The sequence below is a fragment of the Bombus flavifrons genome, chromosome 2, assembly GCF_040668555.2.
Source record: "Bombus flavifrons isolate JBK064 chromosome 2, iyBomFlav1_principal, whole genome shotgun sequence".
In the NCBI taxonomy this organism is placed as follows: Eukaryota; Metazoa; Arthropoda; class Insecta; order Hymenoptera; family Apidae; genus Bombus; species Bombus flavifrons.
In genome coordinates this window covers 1,753,505-1,773,723 of record NC_138443.1, presented here as the reverse complement: position 1 = coordinate 1,773,723, position 20,219 = coordinate 1,753,505, and the positions used below count along the sequence as shown (strand labels likewise).

General features: G+C 35.3%; 1 protein-coding gene across 4 annotated transcripts in view; it reads right to left on the bottom strand.

Moving 5' to 3' along the window:
- Positions 1-20,219, bottom strand: part of sona (sol narae metalloprotease) — a 93,209-nt gene that overhangs the window by 70,788 nt on the left and 2,202 nt on the right. For 3 of the 4 annotated variants that reach the window (XM_069127548.1, XM_069127564.1, XM_069127538.1), the window contains exon 2: positions 19,778-20,107. The gene's annotated coding sequence lies outside the window, so the exon portion shown is untranslated. The remainder of the gene's footprint in view (positions 1-19,777; positions 20,108-20,219) is intronic. The other variant, XM_069127555.1, reaches the window with a different exon arrangement.

The following is a 20,219-nucleotide window of genomic DNA, read 5'->3' as shown; positions in this document are numbered from 1 at the left end:
TCTGCGAATTATACGTGGAAAATGTTCAGTTGTTTTCTCTATGGACGTGCATGATAATTGAACAGGGACACAAATGATGTCACGTTACGAGGAATAATATCGCGTCAATTGAGACGTTGTTTCGCTTGGGTGTCGTATTGACGACCATAGCTTTAAGCTAGATCACGTTTATCGTACCAGTAACGTAGATATAAACTAAAACAGATTCTTTTTGTCGCGAATAATATGCTATGATATCATTTTATTATTATTTATGCACTTGTCATACTGTGTGTTTGTAATATTTCTTTTCTTAATTGATCGTTTACAGCAACCGCTGTAAATAATAGATTATTAATGGCTCAGTTGAAATCACAAATTGAGTTTTATCATTTTCTGAAAACATTGGTTTGCTTTAGAAATTTAAACAGCGACGTTTGAGTAAAATTTGTCTAATTATTGGAGGAATTAGTATCAAGATATGATTCGGTAGAATTTTATGAATTGTATGAAAAATAATATTAACATTGGATCTGTACGGAACAATATGTTCTTCGAAGGAATTGTATATAATTGAGCTTCCTATATATGAAAAAGAAATAACTATTTTGAAGTAAAAAGGATGTAATTATTTAAAAATAACGCTAATCACGTCGATAAGCGAAATGTCATTCCTAACGACGTAAAAATGGAATTCTTTTGTCTTCGATGTTAGCTCGTCAAAACCAGTTTTCAAGTAGGAAAGAATTTACTTTACTAAGAATTGATACACGTTTCCTCCATCATTGAAATAGTTGCACTTTGAGACGTGATTTACATCGATGATACGATCCCAACTTCGGTCAACGTTGAAGATTGTTGAATAATATTTGAACAGTAAGTGGTCTGTCAATGCAAATTAAGCCAGGCCACGACTTATCAAAATTCCCTGTGTGCGGACTAACTGGACTGTAGATCAAGATACCAGTCGCTCGAAGAATCCCAAAAGTTCGTTCGCATTTACTTCAAAACTTCTTTGTGTCCAACTCGAAAATTCAATCTGCCATTATATAAACAAATTAGCATTCGATATTGAATAATACCTTTGACACTTAATTATCTCTAAGACATATAGTACAGTAATATAAAAGAGAAAATCCAAACAAAAATTAGCATCCTATGAAATATTGCCATTCTCTGCTTTTTTTTTTCTTTTTTCTCTTTTTCTCTTCCTTTTTTCTTTTTCAATATCTTTTCCTGTTCCGTGAACCAAGTTGTCATAATTTAACACTAAGTAAATTGAGCATTCACCTTGAACGAAATCTTCTATTTTTATACAAATTGACTTTTAGCATTCATCATCGTTTGGAACGATCGTTTCAGAAATCTCTCCTCAAAGTTTCTCTCGTTAAACAAATCCACATCGGCAAGTTCAAACAAATTAGCGTGATTTAAGAAAAGAATCCAAACGCTATATTATTTCAGAATCATCTCGTATAATTAGAAAAATTTAACTCGCCGATTCAGGATCGAAATTAATGGTCCAAGGTAAATGTATTTCTCAACCTAAATAACTCGACACGATTTCGAAGCAAGAGTTTCCAGCGTGGCCGTGAAATCGAGTTCCCGTATTTTATGTACAATTTACACGGAATCACATAGAATATAGAATTACAGAAGTCGTCGGGATGCCACCCTTGGAGGATATTCGTAGCGTAATGCCTGCCAGCATTGCCTTTTGCGAAGAACCACATGAAATCGTACGATGAAATGTTACGATCATATCAAAAGAGATTCTATTCACGGAATAACAGTAAAGTGAATGACAATACGCTCTTCGCTTATGAATAAATAGATACGCGATACTGATTTTAATAAGCTGTAAATTTGCTCAAAATTTCTGTCAAATATATAATAAAATAAAAATAGATATTTTCTGCGAGGAATAATAATTGCGTAATACGTAAAAGCATTGTTTTTGGTATAAAATTACCCAAGTTTATAGAAGCTGCAAAGTACCATTAGAGGCGCCACCCTTGAAAACGATCATTGCATAGTACGCAGTATTGCCTTTCACAAGCGAGCAAGCGGAATTACAGAAGCCACTAACAATGTCATCCCGCGAAATGATTACCGTATAGAGTGCCTTTCACACAGAACCTTATAAAACCACAGATACTATTAATAATGAGTAATAGTTTTTACATAATTATTGTGATGTTCTAACACGTGAAATCTCAACTTATGGACAGCAACTCTGACAGACACACGGGAATTTGCAGAGATATTTTTGGTGACGACACCTATTTTTTATACAAATTTTTATCACTTCTGTTACGTGTTTATTGTACTATATTATTATCAAATATTATTAAACATTAATCGTAATTAAATGGTAGTTTAGAATTATATTGTAAAAAAATCTACTTTTGATGCATTGTCGTTTATCTTATTAGAAGTGATTTTTTACGTAAATATGAGAATGCGGTTAATTAAATAATAAGTAGTTCAAACAAAATCATTTTAAGTGACAATTATCTCGTATATAGCTGGTATCCATTGTGTTAACACGATAAATAAACGTAGGTATAAAGGTTAGACAGTGTGGTGTAAAATGTTATTCTAAAGGGTAAATCTAATATTACGTAACACTATCTCTCTTGTATAGATACGTAGAGAACCACAGAAACTGATAAATGTCTCCTAAAATTTACCCTGCGAGACAGTTATCGTACGCAAGAATTATTTCCTAGATAATCTTTAGTTCTCTTTAATCTAAGTTACACAAGTCGACGTAACATTTTATCACGTATGGTACCTCGTAAAATAAAAAAAAAGTTGTTCCGGAATTCAATATTACACGTGACACTCCTTGTTCAACGGAATTTTGCAAAGTTATTCAGAGGGTTACACAGAACGTTATGCTGAAAAACAATGATACTGTTGATAATACGCATTTTCGTATAATGTTTCAGAAAAATTATAGGAATGATAAAAATCAAATCGTAAAAGTCAAAAAGTCAGTTGCTTTATATAGAGTGTATATTTAAAAAATGGACGCTGCTTACAGTTTTACAGAGTCGATTCTAGACACCATGACACTGATAGAGTTGGAAACCTATTTTTCACATAACCAGAAATAGTATCTTAAGTAGAAATATGCTGGCATGAATCAGCAGCTCTTTATATTATTCACATTTCGTTCTTCTCACTAAGGCAAACGATAAAACAGTCGAAATCCTATCCTTGTTTATGTCATTTGTTTCGTCATTTGTTCGTAGATTTGAGAGTGAGAAACGTAAAGTGTAAGCGAGATAGAAATAGAAGTTTGTCACCTGCTTCGTTCGTGCCAATAAAAAGCTATGAAATCCATCTATTCATACGTAACTCCGAGAAGAAAGAAAGAAGAAACTAACTACTTTATAGAAACAACCAAAAAAGCCAGCCAGAATAAAATCTTCCAAAACTATAAAATCCATCCTCTCGTACATAGTTACGAACAAGTACAGAAAAAGCTACAGAAAGCACCTAGAATTTTCCAAAGTTGCAAAAATCGTCCAAAGTCTGCTGAACTGTCGTTTCAATAGATAATCATAATACGGTATTAGGTTTTCAGCCTGTTCTATCCTGTAACCTGGATCGAGAGTACCAGCGGTGCTAGTACCAAGAAACGACGAGGATCTCGCGGAACGTAGACGCGAGGAAAGAGAAAAATGTATTCTGGGTGCGCCTACCATTGTGCTGCCGGCACTGGGTTCTCGCATTCGATTACGCGAGACGAGCGGTTGCTCGAGAGGCAAGCGAGCGAGCAAGCGAACGGCTGCACCGGCCAATACCATGGAATGGAATGGAACGGAACGGAATGGCAGGAGTGTTACAAAATATCAGCTTTCACCGTATCAGCGCGCCACAGCTTTACACAGCTAGAGTCGAGTACAACTCGGGTACTCGCGCGCGCGTGCGATCGCGATGTAAGTACTTCTCCGTCTCCTTCGTCCTCGGTGTTCGTTGTCATCGACGCCGTCATCGCCGCCTCTGGCGGTATTCAGGCTCGTTTTTATGCGTTCAATCCACCTATCGATGCGACGCCTCATTGTCAGTCGTGATCGGTGATCGCGATCGTCTTCCATGGTATTGTCCTCGACCATCCTTTTTGTCCTGCGAGATCGATGATAATCGTAGTCGCGAACATTGTTATTTAATCTCAACCTTTTACGGTCATTCTTGGTGCTGCATAGTAATGCGTGTCCATGTGCATACTTAATAAGTAGGTTGAGGTTTTAGCGATTGAATTTGAATCTTTGGTTTCGGTACGCGGCTCGTGATTTCGTTGGTGGCTTAAGAGGAATTGTTTAGCATCGTTTTTAAAAGTTAGCATCAGAAATTGTTATGTCTAGCTAGGTTCAACCGCATATGACAGCATCCGTTTCCGTGATAACGACCGACAAGAATAAATCGGTATACAGCATTTTAGAACAGTCAAACTCTGTCGATGTAAACATAATGAAGCAAAAAACACTTTACAAACACAGATCGTTTAAAGTTCGATGAGAAAGTAATAATAGAAACACGTAATATGAGGAGAATATGTAATGGAGTTGCGGTTACTATGCTATGAGATAAGAGTAAGTTTACCATCGATAAATCAATAGTCATTAACTGTTTATGCTCTATTTTGAAATGTTCGCCTCTTAATACGAAACTAACAGCGATAGAAGATTAAATCTATCACTCTATGTAGCTTATTTTGATTTTACTTCGTTGCGATCATTAGTGCACTACACGTATTAATTATCTATTTGATGTATCTTCCTCTTTTAAAGTAACGCATACAAGCAAGTGCAATAGCGTGAAATTGGAGGCGATATAAAAAGCAAAGTTACTATTTTCTTTATATGTATCTCGTATTTTTACCATAACAATTTAATAAAGCTTCAAATGACTTACGTTTATATAGCATTTTCTTCTTGATTACACTCGTCAAATGTTTTCTTGATTTTCAACTTTCTCGATAATACCCACGCTAAGAAAGTTAATCTGTTAAACTCTAGGACATTCTGCATATCTATCTCCGATACAAACAAGCGAACAAATTCGTCAATCTCTAAAACAAGCCGCTTTATTCAAACCAGTAATGCAAAGAACAATCTGTCCATTGTCGAAGCAACGAAGTGCAATCCGATCCATTAAACGATTCCTGTTAATCGTCGAAGCCTTGACAAACAATCTCCAATTAGTGTCCGAAGCCTTGACAAAAGTAGCCGTCCGACATAAACGTGAAACGAAACTCCGTGACAAGACTCGTTTCCTCGGACAAGAGTCGCGACAACCATGTCCATCTGGTTAACAACCTAATAAAGATAGCGTATGGCTATTTGAGACGGCTTCTTGTGAGCTTTATCGGCAGCTATTGATGGGTAAGTAAGTACTTAAGTACGAAAACGCTGTCGGAGGAGATGGAACGCACCTCGTTGCGTAATCGCGTGTCTCGAGAAGCCTACGTTCGGAAAATCTACGTGGTGGTTCGCTGATCAACCGTTGCTGTACGCGGTCGTTCAACTAAATCATTCGTTAATGGGAATTACATTTACGTAAAAAATGTAGCACAGCGGTTACAGCTGATAGCTGTGGTCACTGATTCTTCTCGCAAAGAAATTTGTGCCGTCGATGAACGGTGATTCTGGAAAGAAAGTGACTCCTCTGATCGTTGCGTAACATCGATTCGAATCGCGAACTAATCTTGCGACATTTTTGAAATAGGTGGTTTCTCAAGATAATTATTTGTACCTTTTTGCGGTCGAATTTCTTTTTAATTGATTCTCTAAACATCGAATGGTTCTAACGTAAGGCAAAACGAGGTGTAACGAGGTTTCCTCTAAAAACTTATGTCACTTCTCTAAGAGGTAGAAGATAGAAGAACTTTCGAAATTATTACCTTACGAGATAATTTTCTTATTAGAATGTAATTAGAATACAATGTAATTTAAATCGATTTTCTGAAATAAAGCACATTTGTTGCAAACGGTAGTTTCATTTAGTAACCATGTTCTCATTTTATGAACTGTTTTATGTTCTGTACACTTCATAACGCTATGATTGATGTATTGGGTAAGTTACAGACGGAAGTGTACTTAATTACAAATGATTTGAATGTCAGATCAAATATAATAACCTTGTATTGGTAGTATGAACTACCATTTATTCTTAGTAGATAAGGTATCTTGATATTGTCAAAGATTTTATAGAATAAATTGTAACCGAACCCCCTCTAGCTCTAACTCTTAGTCTTTATCTGCAATCTAATCTCCATCTGTTACTACGTTAATGCGAATTTTAATATACACGTATAGTTGGCGTGTCTGTATGTGTATTATGTAATAAATATGAAAGGATTCGTATGAAAACGTTTTAGTATTTCAAGCTAATTACCATGTAATTATCGTAACATTTTTATTATGCATACTTGTGGGTTGCAAAAAGCAAGAGGCAAACATCAGTTAGATTACTTTTACATTAAAAAAATTCCAACATTGACATGATATAAAAAGACGTACGAAATAAGACGAAAATAACTCTTTAATCGTACATAATGTTAAAAAACATAGAAAAAGGCTGTGGAAATAATTTATAACAGAGTAAAAAGTTCGATTTAATTGTGATCTTTGTAAAACTGATCACGTTCCAGGTATGATATGTTACGTATTCTCCGCAACTGTCTGGGAATCGAGGAAAAATTGTTTTCACTTTGTATAAATATGAAAAGGACTTGTTCGAGACTTTCGGTATATTTGAGAAACAAGAGATTCGCACTTTTTTCCTCTCACAGGTTTCCTAATTGCGATTCGTATCGTTTCAGACTGTTCCACCGAGAGGCCACCTACGTTCACGTGGAGCTCCACGTGAGGGAGAGCTCAATGCTACGCGCAATTGAAAGTAAACTTTTCTATTTTTCCTTCGATCACAGCGAGCCACTGGGACCTGTGTAACTTGTAAACCATCGATTCGCTGTATTTTTAATCACAGCACGCCGCGAAACCGTTATGTCGTGTGTCTTACAATCCGTGCGTGTCGTCTTGTACCCTAGACACACGATTTTGATTGAGCGTTTGCTGTCGGGAAGACGTGAAATAAAGGAAAAAAGCGTCTTCCTTTTTGAATGAGTTCGAACGAAGGCCGTTTTTGATTGTATAAAATGTAAAGGCAAGAGAATATTATTTTGTAAAATATAAAAAGATAGGTCACAAGTATCGTACTATACCAAGAAGTAAAATATAAGAGAATACATATATCTATACGATAAAAAGTTTGTAAGAATATATTACAACACAGACAAAACACAAAATACTATTTAATTTAAGAAATGGTAAATTTCATGCGTGGAGCAATGCAAATAAGATGATTTTATTCACAAGTAATCATAGAAAACATACACCACCAAAGTTTGCTCAAATACATTTAAAATTCAATGACCTTAAACCACATTTAATAACACCCACGCTTCTTGACCTTACAATAGATACCTGACATCACGGAATATTTTAACTAACCTCATAACTACTCCAAAAATTTCCATTTCCTGAATCAAAAGATAGGACTGAACGAAAATGATGTCAACCTTAACTCAGTGAAACATTGCCAAGGATTTGGTCAGGGGCTTACCAACGATTGCTACACACGCGAAACAACGAACCATATACGTGCAAACGTATACAATGATACGCGAAACAAGTGAAATTAAGAGACACGAAATTTTCCGGCTCCACGAAGCAAGATGATACGAAAATCGCTCGGAACTTTAATGCCAGGTCGTCGCCCGTGACATTTCAAATACTTTCAAGTTACTGTATGGCTCTCCTCTCTCCGCGTACTGTCGATTAAACATGGCGAGAGTCGTCGCAATTATAGCTCGCGGGAAAGGACTTTCGACTAGTAAAGAATCGCCGATTCACTTTTGCAATCGTCGGTCGTTGCACAGCTGATTCGAAGCGGGCAAAACACGGTGCACCGTGAAGCGAGTGTAAATAATTTTCAATTTCCATCATTTTCCAGCATAGATCTCGTTCTCTTGCTGAATCATCACCCGGTCCATTCTGTTCTAGAGTCCATTTTACCTGGATATTTTCTCCGCGGAAGCTCAGCTATTCGCGGACCGTTCCGTTCGACTTGCCTGGATTGGCTGCAATCGCAACGAGCTGGCCAGTTTCACGTTGTAAAGCCGTCTGTTTGGAGAATGGACGACTGTAATACTGTAACCGTGACCCGTTCGCGAAGTTCGTTTACCAAGTGTAATAACTCGCTTCCGCGGCTTTCGTAGTTTCTCTTTTTTGCGGACGGCCGCCGTCGAACGAGATGGAGCGATCGCAATCTGACGAACGAGCATAACGACGCGGACTAACTTAATAAACCAGTTGCCCACAGTTATATAAATGAATAGCGTAGGCTAGTAAAACATCGCCGCGGTTGCACGCTTCTGTTTTTCGGTAAAAATGAAACGATATTTGTTAAAATGGTTTACTTGATAGCTTCGATTTGATCAAGCAGATTTCATTCGAATCCAGCGTTTAAGGTTTTGTGTTTGAAAAAGAACGCGAGGTGATTCATGGTTGATCTCATAGACTTAGGGTTTTCGAGGATAGACGTTGGAATTTTGGATAATCTGTGTGTGATGGCCTGTTCGTTTTCAAGATCAAGGACCCCGGATGGTTTTGAAATTCATTCGTGGTTCTCTGCGATGTCCTACGATCCTCAGGTCCTCATAGTCAGATCTCAAACATCGAAATGCGTTGTGGTAGCTCCTACTTCTATATGATTCTCATATTTCTAGATATCCTGTTGTGTGGGATTTTGCACTAAATACATTACAACGTCCTATGGTCTCTCAAACTTCGCATCTCGAAATGCCTCTGGTCCTTCTATAGAATCTTTCGATCTCTGGATGTTTCGTAGTGTGTTTTACTAAATGCTCTGTAGCGAAGCCTGCAATCCTAAAATCTTGGTTATTGGCTTTCAAAGACCACTACAGGGGTAATCTATAATTCTAGTGTTTTAATTGTTGGCTTACAGGGACATTCAAATCCCTCGATACCTTCAAATTCAGGCCATTGTGGTGTCCATGCATCGTGCAGCGTAATGAGTTCAGTGACTGGAGTTTGAGTCAGCAGCGTGCGTGGATTATAAAATATTTTCCGGCTTATTAAGCGTCAAGTCGTAGAAATTAAAATTCTTTAGAACGTTTGATTTTCAAATGTTTTATTATATTTGGAAAAATGATACATCTGAGAGTCTCATGACGTCAAAAGTAGGTATCCAAAATTGTTGAACCTGAGGAGACTCTGGAATAAATCTCGCCGACCTGGTGTCTTGATGGTTAATGACGTTGGTGTTCGGATTGTTTTAAAGTGACTTTCACGATCTGGATGTCCTGAATATCCTGGTACGCCTGGAATGCGTCCGTAGGCGGTCAAGATACCATAGTGTTCGCTTGGCAGAGCTTGAATCATCTACTCTGAGGTTGTAGAAGCCAAGATTACATAATTCTGCTACGCTTCGAGGAACACTATTCATCCCCGATTTGTACACTGGCTTTCTTTCGTCCTCTGAATATATGTTGACACATAACAATGCACAATATAACATTTGCTTTATGTGTTTGTCAGCGAAAAGTAATAACATCGTTGGAAGATGGTGCTTCCTCTTTAAAATATGTATGCACTTTCTCAATTACTTCTCCTAAAGCAAACATCTGTTACTTTATGTACCTACTTCATTGCAGAGTTGGAGGACAAAAATTATGCTCTATTATTTTCATATATTCTTGAAGCCTGTCCATCGACGCCTTGTACCGTAAAGTTTGTATTACATATTTCATATCTTAAAAGTCGTATTCTGGAAATCTAATAAAAAAAAAAAATAATTATTTCACTGTTCTTCAAAAACCTTGAAATCATCATAACGAAGAATGGTTTTAATTATTTACAACAGCGATTCATATTTAAGCGATTGAAAAGTAAAACTGCTCAAGTTTATTCCTTGCAAATTTCTAAATCTTGCTAGCAGAACGTTATGATTAATTCTTTAGAAACTGAACACTTTATCTGATAGAACTGATCGACTTAGCTTCTGTATGGTTCATTTATTCGATAAAAAAGATGGTTGCTTTGAAAGTTCTAATCGATTTAATACTTTCAAATGAAAACAACGTTTAGATTGAAAACGAAGATTACAAATTCTAGTAATGCTTCGAAGCACGCGAAAATGGTCGAATAGAACAATAAGTATAACTTAATAAGGACGTGGTGGTTACGTAAATGTACTACAAATTCGAAATAGGAATGTTTCTTTCGTAGGAAACATCAGAAATAAGAATAGGTTTAGTAGTGTTTCAAGTCACGAAAAGATGATTCCATTTAATAATAAGTGTAAGTTAATAGACATGCGACCTGTTATATAAATGAACTGTCTGCTCAAAGCAAACATAATTCCACGGTTTTACTTTCCAACTGGAGGAACAGCCATTCAATATCAACACAATGAAAATACTTTCTTTGAAAATTACGACTCACGAGACGTTTGAAATGGCTTTTCGCCAAAGAGAAAAGCGGATTTAAATTGAACTGAAATACAAATAGAAATTTTCTAAGACTAATACGAAGGAAACAGTTTAGTGAGAATAAAGTTACATAAGAATAAAAACAGAGTAAACAAAGAACTTGGCAATTTTTTAACGCATATACGAATAACGATATTTCGATTATTACAGTTCCATACCATAATCAACAAGAGTGGAATCTGAAAAAGATTTTCCAAAACGAAAAACTTCATAATCATTGAATCATAATCTCGCTCTCTAACTATAATTCAAACGAGAACCCGAATATCGATCGATCAAAGAATCTGTTTCGATTCTTACAGTTCTATACCATAATCAACAAGAGTGGAATCTGAAAAAGATTTTCTAAAACGAAAAACTTCAAGTCACAAAACAATCATAATCGTTGAATCGTAATCTTGCTCTCCAACTATAATTCAAACGAGAATCCGAACATCGATCGATCAAAAAATCTGAACCAACGTAGATAATAATGAAAACCACTTTCTCAACGAAGAAAAGTGTATCCATTCAAAATGGGATCAGACTTCGGAGTAAATGAACAATTCAAATCGAGAATAGGCAAAGTATTCTAATTAAAATTCTGCTTTCCGACGATACCTCATACTTCTCTTCGTATTTCAAGCTCTTCTCGAGAACCTGGATCGACGTGATGTATGAAGATTGAATCTAAAGCGAATTCTATATGGGATAAAAAATTTAGGAATGTCACAAATCACGAATAGACAAAATATTTCAATAAAAGTTCCCCTTTCCAAGCATAACTCAAACATTGGATGTGCTCTCGAGAACTTCGACCGATATAATATTTAAAAAGCGAATTGAAATGAAATTGCAGAGCGAATGAAAAATTCGGCAATGCTTCAAATCACGAGAAAACGATCGAGCACGGCCTACTTCGCGCATGAAACTATTCATCGTGAATACTTATCGAAAGGTTGGTTTTCTCCAAGCGTGAAAGTGCCCTGCGATCGAGACAGGACTTTGGCACGAACGAAAAAACGACTGTGGCGATAGTTGGAATATTTATTAAATAAAATTCCATGGTCGTGGGTCGGGATCAAGGAAACCGATCGAACAGCAGACGGAAGGAAACCGACGGTGAATATTTCCGCGCAATTAGTAACAGTTTTGCCCACACGTGAAAGCCGCGAGGAAATTAAATCGGTCGTTCGACCAAAGAAGCGGAAGTCAGCCTTCGGTATATTCTGTGTAACTACGTAATACACAATTATTATTAGTCAGTCGCCGAATCTTTGTTCTTTCGCGTAAACGTAGAATTAGGTAATTCAGTTCTTACGCGAAACTTCTATTCCTTTTTCGCTTGGAGTCAAACTGTTACGTTAGATAAGATGTTTTTTTATCAAACTGAAACGAAGAAATGATTCGAACGAACCGCATGATCGATGTTACTCGTTGTTCGAGTTTTCTTTAGTTATTCTCGCATCAGATACACCTTTCAGGATCGTTGATTATACTAATTTGTCTTAATGGCTAGCTAAACCTATCACCATTAGCACGAGTACAAGTTCTTGTACATGTTCTTCGGAGATCAGACGTAGAGGTGCTTTAATTAGAATTCTTTCATCCGTTCCTACTGTATTTCTTTCCCTTTCTAACACGGTGGTCGAAGAATTTCGAGATTGATGATACATAATGTATTTAAAATCAGTTTAATTTTAATCTCTCTTAGGATGAATTTGCTAAGCTCGAAAAAGGCAATATCTTTTATTTTTCCAGGGAGACTGACGTAGATAAAATTGATTGATGTGAGAAAGTATTTTATACATTCACAAGTATGTACTTATTTGCAATAACTTTTCACATTTTCGATTATCAAACGTAGAACTATTAAGATCGAAAGATGAAGCAACTAGATTGTAGGACAATTGTTTGACTAGAAACAAGGATAGAACTTGTTTCCTTTATATTTTCTACGTCGACAGAAGAACACAACCATGCTAATTTCTAGTCTGAAGTAAAGCGAAGGTATATACTAGTGAATTAATAATAATCAATTTCAATTAGTAAATATTTACTCGATGCATCGTTCGCTTTCCGCATTCTAATTAATCGCATTACATCTTTACACGTGACTATAAAACAAGTCAAACTAAAATACCGCCGTCATTTATCTATCGTTCTTCCCACTTTCTATCCATTACGTGAATGTTCCTTTTATTTTCTTTTATTAAAGAACAAGCAAAATTAAATAGACGAACTAAGATTTGTTTGTTCGTTTCAGATGACTCGGAGAAGAATTCCAGATTCGACAGAAATCGATGTCCAAGTTTCCTAATTTACGTCTAACAAAATTATCTTAATCCATTCTACGCAAACACGAAATCTAAATTCCTTTCTCGTTTCGCTCATTTCTCACGACTTCTCTAATCCCTCGTTCCCAAAAAGAAACACAAGACACGAGATATTAATTCGTATTTCTACTTTCATTCTATTCCTTAAACACGAAATACCTATTTCCAAACGAAACTAAAATACAGCGGCGGATAAAAGAAAATTTTAAATCGATAGACTATGAATTTTAATAACTTTTGTACTGAAACTTTTTACCATACTGATAACACTCGTTTATTCTGTTTATTCGTTGTTCTTGTTAGATATAAATATTTAGTAAATTTATGTCTCACGCAGTTGTAATTCCATTTGTAAACTAAACTACAATATACTAACACAATTTTCAGAAAAGAGATCAGGATACCTTGTTGCAAGAGAATACAACGTTCTTTCTCGCCGATTCTTATCCCATAGAAAATCGTGCAACATTCGTCACCCACCTACACCGCTGATAATTATTTTCTCTACTCGTCGCTATTAAGATAAGTATCCGCTTGGGAGTAAAATTACCACGTTGCTTTCTGAGTGACTGTTCAAGTCGTCGCTTTTATTTCGATAGAGGACAAATTATTTATTTACGTGGAAATAACGAGAACTGTATAAATGATATATCTATTGAAAATTCATAGAATTAAATTCATTTTGTAGGGTAGTCGCTCTCAACGCAGTGTCGACTCGCGAGAAATACTCTCGAGAACGATTACCGATAATTATGTCTCGAATGGACGTCTATCTGTGGACTCCTCTGAGTGGCAGATTGGTCGTCAGACTGAAACTCCTACGACGCGTTCTCAGCTCGAAACCGCAGAAATCACCCTTTTCCAAATACGATCGTTTAATTAAACGCGACTGTGTCCGACGAACAGATGCAAAAGCACGTGAGCCATATAAGCGATCGGAGCTCGTGTTCGCGTTATACAATCGCAGGCCACGATTTGCCCGTTACGGTGCGTGCATACGAGGCAGCCGGAGATATTGAAAACGAGAGTTTCGATCTGTCCGTGCTCGCTGTTTCACCGCGCGACGAAGGAAAGTGTAACAGGGCGAGAGGATTGTGCCGGAGAATAGAGAAATGAAAGTGGCCGGCCTGTCAATGGACCGACCGTTCATGCACGAAGTCGACATTTAGCGGCAATTAAGGCAAGAACACACAAACGTGCTACTGTTAAGACAGAAAATCTTTTCTGTCAGAACTCTTGGTATTTCGTTGGTCGATTTGACTGATGTGTCGGTATAGTTAGTTACAAATAGACAGTAAAAGATTTTTCTTTCTATGCTACGTGTTGCTATGCGTCTACGTGTTGGATGAAGTTTTCATCGCATTGTTGCGGTATATTTGACATTGGTTTTGTCACTTTCTTACGGTGATAGAATTTTTATGACTTTCTTTCGCCTCGCTTCGTAGTATAGTTTTGAAAGAAGTTTAGCAGGTAAAAATGAGAGAAGTAGTTGCCTTTGGTTTCGTAAGTAGTATCGTTAATTCATTAACTGGATCGTCTTGTATATTGGGCCAATGTTATTAGCAAAGTTCTACAAATCAAAAGTTGCAAATTATCAATTCCAAAGAATATCCTGAATATGACGTTATCAAATTTGATAACAAAACAAATAAAACTCTACGGTATATAAATTATTTGATTGTCATCTGTGAAATATTATGAAATTGTACATTGAAGAAAAAATTGACGTGAGAATTTTCAGATTTTTGCTATTCGGACAAAGCGTAATTTCCGTGGAGAAATGTCGTCGGGATAAAAAGACGATTTAGAAATCCGAATGTATGTATGCTTCATCGTTTTTCTAACTCGATGTTAACAGTTTTCACTTTCGATCGAAGTGACTTGTGTTGTCGTCGTAATAGTCCTAAATCGTTTTTCCGTGTAATGATTGCAACAAGAAACGTTACATCTCAGGAATAAAAAAGATATTGTCAACCTCGTTATTTTATCAAACTCGTGTTAAAATCACCATTATGAAGATAGTAAATGAATCTTTTGAAACAAAGATTTTAAATAACCTGTGGTTGAATGTCAAATGGTAATGAAAAAATGGAAATTCAATAATTCAGAAGTCAATACAACAGCTTTCATGCTTTTGTAAATTCTTCCTATTAGCTCCAATGCTCCATTTCTATTTATTTTAACCCGTCTTTAGAGAATTTGAAGATCCTAAATCGATCAAACGTTTATTATGGCCCCTAAAAAATTACTGGACATATAATATATAAAAAAAAATCAATTATTACTTTCTGAACAATTTTGTACCCATTATGCAATTTTCTTTGATGATGTCATGATTCATGTAGCACTATTGGTAGAGTTCATTGTCAATCAGAATATAATTGAAACTCGTTCAGTGTTTTTGAATTATATATTATTATATATTATTATATAGATGCAATATATATATATATATATACAGACCTATAAACGTGTCACGAATTTCGAAACTTTCTCACAATGATAATGCTAGATCGTTGGTCGTCTTAAAAAGTGAATTCTTTTTCTAATCCAGCCCTTTCGTGCATATACTTTTTCTGTTTGTGTAACAGCTGCAGGTGAAAGCATAAAATATTAGACTTAAAATTTAATTTTTAATTCGAATTAAATTTATAAATGTTTAATAATTTAAAGAAAAATATATATAATCAGATTTCAAATATAGTCAGTTAATTTTGGATAAAGCACAATCTGCTATTCAAGCAGAGCATTTGAATCGTTTTTCGTAAGTGAGAATCGCGAAATTTAATATCATGAGAACGAAAAAGTGCAACATCGTTTTATAGATACGAGTATATAGAATTTTGCGTTTCAGCAAAAATGAATCGTGTTCCTAGAATCGAGCTTTAAGTTACGTTGGTTGTACGCGATGATCGTGCTGATTACGATTTTCTAGCGAGTAAGAATTATTTATGTAAAAGCAGGTACCCGCATCGTGTTTGGAAAAGAGGATGTACGGCAGTGACACGTGGAAATGTTTCCATTGTTGGACAAGGGCAACGTCATTGCTCTTGGTTATTTAATTTATTATTTCCTCTCCACGGTGCCTTTAAAGATAGAACAGTCAAACACAGCATCTAAATTTTATTCCAATACGCGTTTCCAGTCCAAATATTTAATTAAATTTGGTTAAATCTAATTAGATTTGAATTTAATTAGAATTTAATGTGTTTTAAGTCAAAGTCTCGATCTTTTAAAATTTCTATTTTAAAAATGTTAAATAATCTAATATCTATCTATCATCTATCTATATCTATCTATCTATCTATCACATAATCTAAATATTTCATTTTTCCGGAGAACGTAAGTTCGATTTTCCCGTTAAATAACAGAAATTAAATTTCAAATGTAAATGAAAATACAAGCTTTCCGCCAAAGGAAACATATTTCGGGTCGTAATATATTAATATATTACGATTATATACGATAGAAAGTAAAAATTAAAGCAAATAGAATAGTTAAAAGTGACTCTACATCAGATGTTAAATTATTCATTGAAATAGAATTTGAACTTCACGCTTCAAAATTCGATTAAATCGTTAGAATTGGTAGAATAAATTAATACGAGAGGGAACTCTCAATGAAGCTATTTCAAAATAGAAGAAACTAACAAGTACTACTATTAACTTTAATTAAACATATTATGGTTGGAATCGCTAATCAATTAAATCTAATTTGATTCTTACATGGTATTTCAACATACTCTGAATTTTATGCAAACCGATACACGCCCAAATTGCTTGTATTACTTCGAAGCTAATGTAAATTCTAGTTTTATTAAGCTCATGAAAATCCAATCTATGTGCACATCGTCTAATTAATTAGCTTCTTTTATAGTTTCGGAAACCGATGCTCAATTCCTCGTATGTTCGAACAACGTCACGCATTTCGCTTCCTATAATATACTTCCCCTCTTACGAAATCGCGTTTATTTAACGAAAAGGAACAGTAATATGAAGGAAGAAATCTTAATTTAATCGCACTATCGACTTCGTGTTCGAGATACGGGCTCGACGCGTGCATAACTCGCATTTTCGAAACGAAAAACCAAGCTAATATATTCCATTGGCACGATAGTTTGGTAAACACGCTCTCATTGATACCGAAAACAACGACCGTGTTTCTAGAGTGTTTAATCGGTCGAACATGCAACCTACAATTAAGGAGTAGAAATGGAAAGAAACTGGGGCAAAGAAGTGGAAGTCCACTGCAGGAAAAGTAGCACAAAATTAGCGATATCAAAAATTTTGACATTTACCTTCAATCGATAGCGTTAAATTACAGTCGTAGTGATTGCAGTTACAATAGTAATAGCTGTATCGTATGTATAATAACTGGATTGCGGATGTTTCTGCAAACTCGTATTTTTATAAACCTAATTAGAAAAGCTAAGTAAAAATTATGGAAGCTAAGTAAAAATTCAGTTCATTCGCTGAATGTTACGCTAAGTAATATACGTCGTACTTCCGATATTTTATATAGTTTTGTATACGTTACATGTTACGCGCGTTTTATGCGATTTTGCGATTCTAAATTTCCTATAAATGTATAAAAATCCGTAGTGTAATAATAATTGCTTATACAGTGATGAACAAAAGTACGATGAGCTGTGTTTTGGCACGGACGAGCTCTTTTGTAAAATTTTTGTTTGAACTTGTAAAAAATACCATTCTTAAATAATTGTATATTATCTAGAATGAAAATATATTAAGTATATACTTATACATATATTCTATTTTATCTATAATGTTATATATAAATTTTATTTTACAAATACCCGTATAACGAGAAGTGCTTTTTTAAACATTTTCAATTGATTTAATCTTTGACCGCATTTTCAAAAATGGTTCCACGCTTTCGTAACACAAAACAAACTACAAATATGCAACAATCTTTCCAAATCTCTTACTAGAACCACTTTAAGAACCATAGGCACGAGTATGCAAATGACGAATGTTCGTGTTACAACTTAGGATTATGATTAGTGTCATGTGTCAGTTTCACCGACAACGATGTTAGTTTTTAGCAATTAGAATCGCAATCATGACAGACGTGATTCACTTGTTACTCGCTTGGCATTCCAATAAAATTCACAAGTGCGCGGTCGTTCAATGTTTATGCAAATGAACAGATTTACGTAATACCGGGTTATCAATGCTTTTAACCTTCTCTAATTGTTCCTCCAGCGAATCGGAAGTCGTTTCCTTGATGCAGCATGATCCTTAGCCAACTAATCGATTGGACGCGTTTTACGCGAATAATTGCTTTGTTATGGTTGTTTACAGCGCGGCGAAAAAGGTAAGTCGAGGATCGTTAATTGAAAGCAAATAACCAAAGTAGAGGAAATGTGAACTGGCTGAGCGAAACAACAATAAAGCGGGAAAGTAATTTATCCACAAGACGAGGTAGCTGCGAAAGTTTTGCCGGTTTATCTATTATTTATAGATATCGTTGCCTCTTTAAATAAATTACGAACTTACGTAAAAGCTAAATCTATATAACAACTGCGCTACGTATATTATTTCAATAAGAGAAAACTAAAAATATAAAATCGTGTACGAACGTTTTTAAATTCTTGAAACGTATTAAATTATCTAATTTCATCCGTAACACATATAATGTTAGTGTAACTAATATGATTGTTAATGACCCTTACAAGTTGATGCAACGATCAAAAAAAAATTAAATTAAAATATCTAAAAAGTGATGGCTTTTCGTTTATTTTATGCCAAATATCGATGTATATAGTGATGAAGTTATAAATGAAAAAGCATAGCATAATTTCGCTTGAAAATCAAGCACAATTAAATAGCCGAATATTTATACACGAGGATCATGTCAAACTGGCTATTGATGACTTCATAAGAACAGACAATTCTCTGCACGATGTATTAATCAGGTAAGAAGTAAAACTAAGGGGACAATATTTAATTACATAGAAAAAAAGATGAAAATATTAAAAACGCTTGTTTTATTTCTATTGGTACGTAAAACCGACAAAACTTTTTCATTTCATAATTTGTTCGAATTAAAAGTGAAACCGTGAATAATAGCTGAACGTTAAAGGTTTTATATTTATGCGGAGACTGGTAATTTTACCATTTTTGTTACTGACGCTTCACTTTGGTTCGTCTTATCGCGTTCTAAGCGTACGTGCACGAACATTATGCTGCAATTTGATATATATTCTCCGCTATAAACTAGAGGTTTACGAGCGTAATGTTAGAAATTGATCGAATTGAATCTCGTTTGCAAATCATTCCCGACTATAACGTTACCTATTACGTGCCATATTTTTGCCTTGACAGAGTGTACTATTGCTATATTAGGAAACTTTCCATCATCTTCTGGCTATTATTGTATACAAGTTGAAGAAAGATGGATATTAGTCAAATGGCGTGTTAATTATGTACAAAACGAGCATAATATGTAAAATTACAAAAAAAGGCATTCATGATATAATATACCTTATAATATTTAATATGTAGATGAAGCAAACCTCTGTTTAGATCCACTTCTTCAAACATGCTTATAAAATTATTAATTTGCATAAACATCGACAGACTAACTATAATGAAAGCACTTAGAATAGATTAATATTCAAATTTCACAAGCAAATTTATACGCTTCACAGACTAATGCATAAAATGTCTTCTCTCTAAAGTGTCTCTTCAGACACCAGTAACACTTATATCATCTCATCACAACTGAATCCAAAAGTGAATATAAAAAACGAACAATACAAATACAAAATAAACATATTTATCTATGAATAATCACGAATGATCGTGAAATTCGGTATATTGAAGATACAAAAATGAAAAAAATCATGGTAAAAAATTCATTCAGAACTTACGTCATTTATGGTCGACAGGCTTGGAACTGCGTCGATCGAGTGCACGATATTCCAGAACCCTCATGTTTCCATCATTGCGGCTGTCGAAGATCTTCGGTGTCGTCACGACGACGGAACCACGAAGAAGGTAATTCAACCCCACGACGTATCAACGACGTAAAAAATCAAATTTGCTACTATACGGATCGAGGGTGAACCGTGTCTCGATCTTCCCTCAGCTGTCGTCGAATCAAAGGACTTTACTTCCGGCGAGACTCCGGTGCGCACCAATTTCCTGATCACTGCACATCAACACACTGCCGGATCCTTTTCGACGCTCGTTTCCTCTGCCTTTGTATTTTTACGTTCGCGAATGCAATGGAAAAAAAGCAAATTTTAGTAAAAAAGAAAAAAAGAAACGTGCACGAGTGAAGACGCGTCTCTTCGTCAGTTTCGATACGAA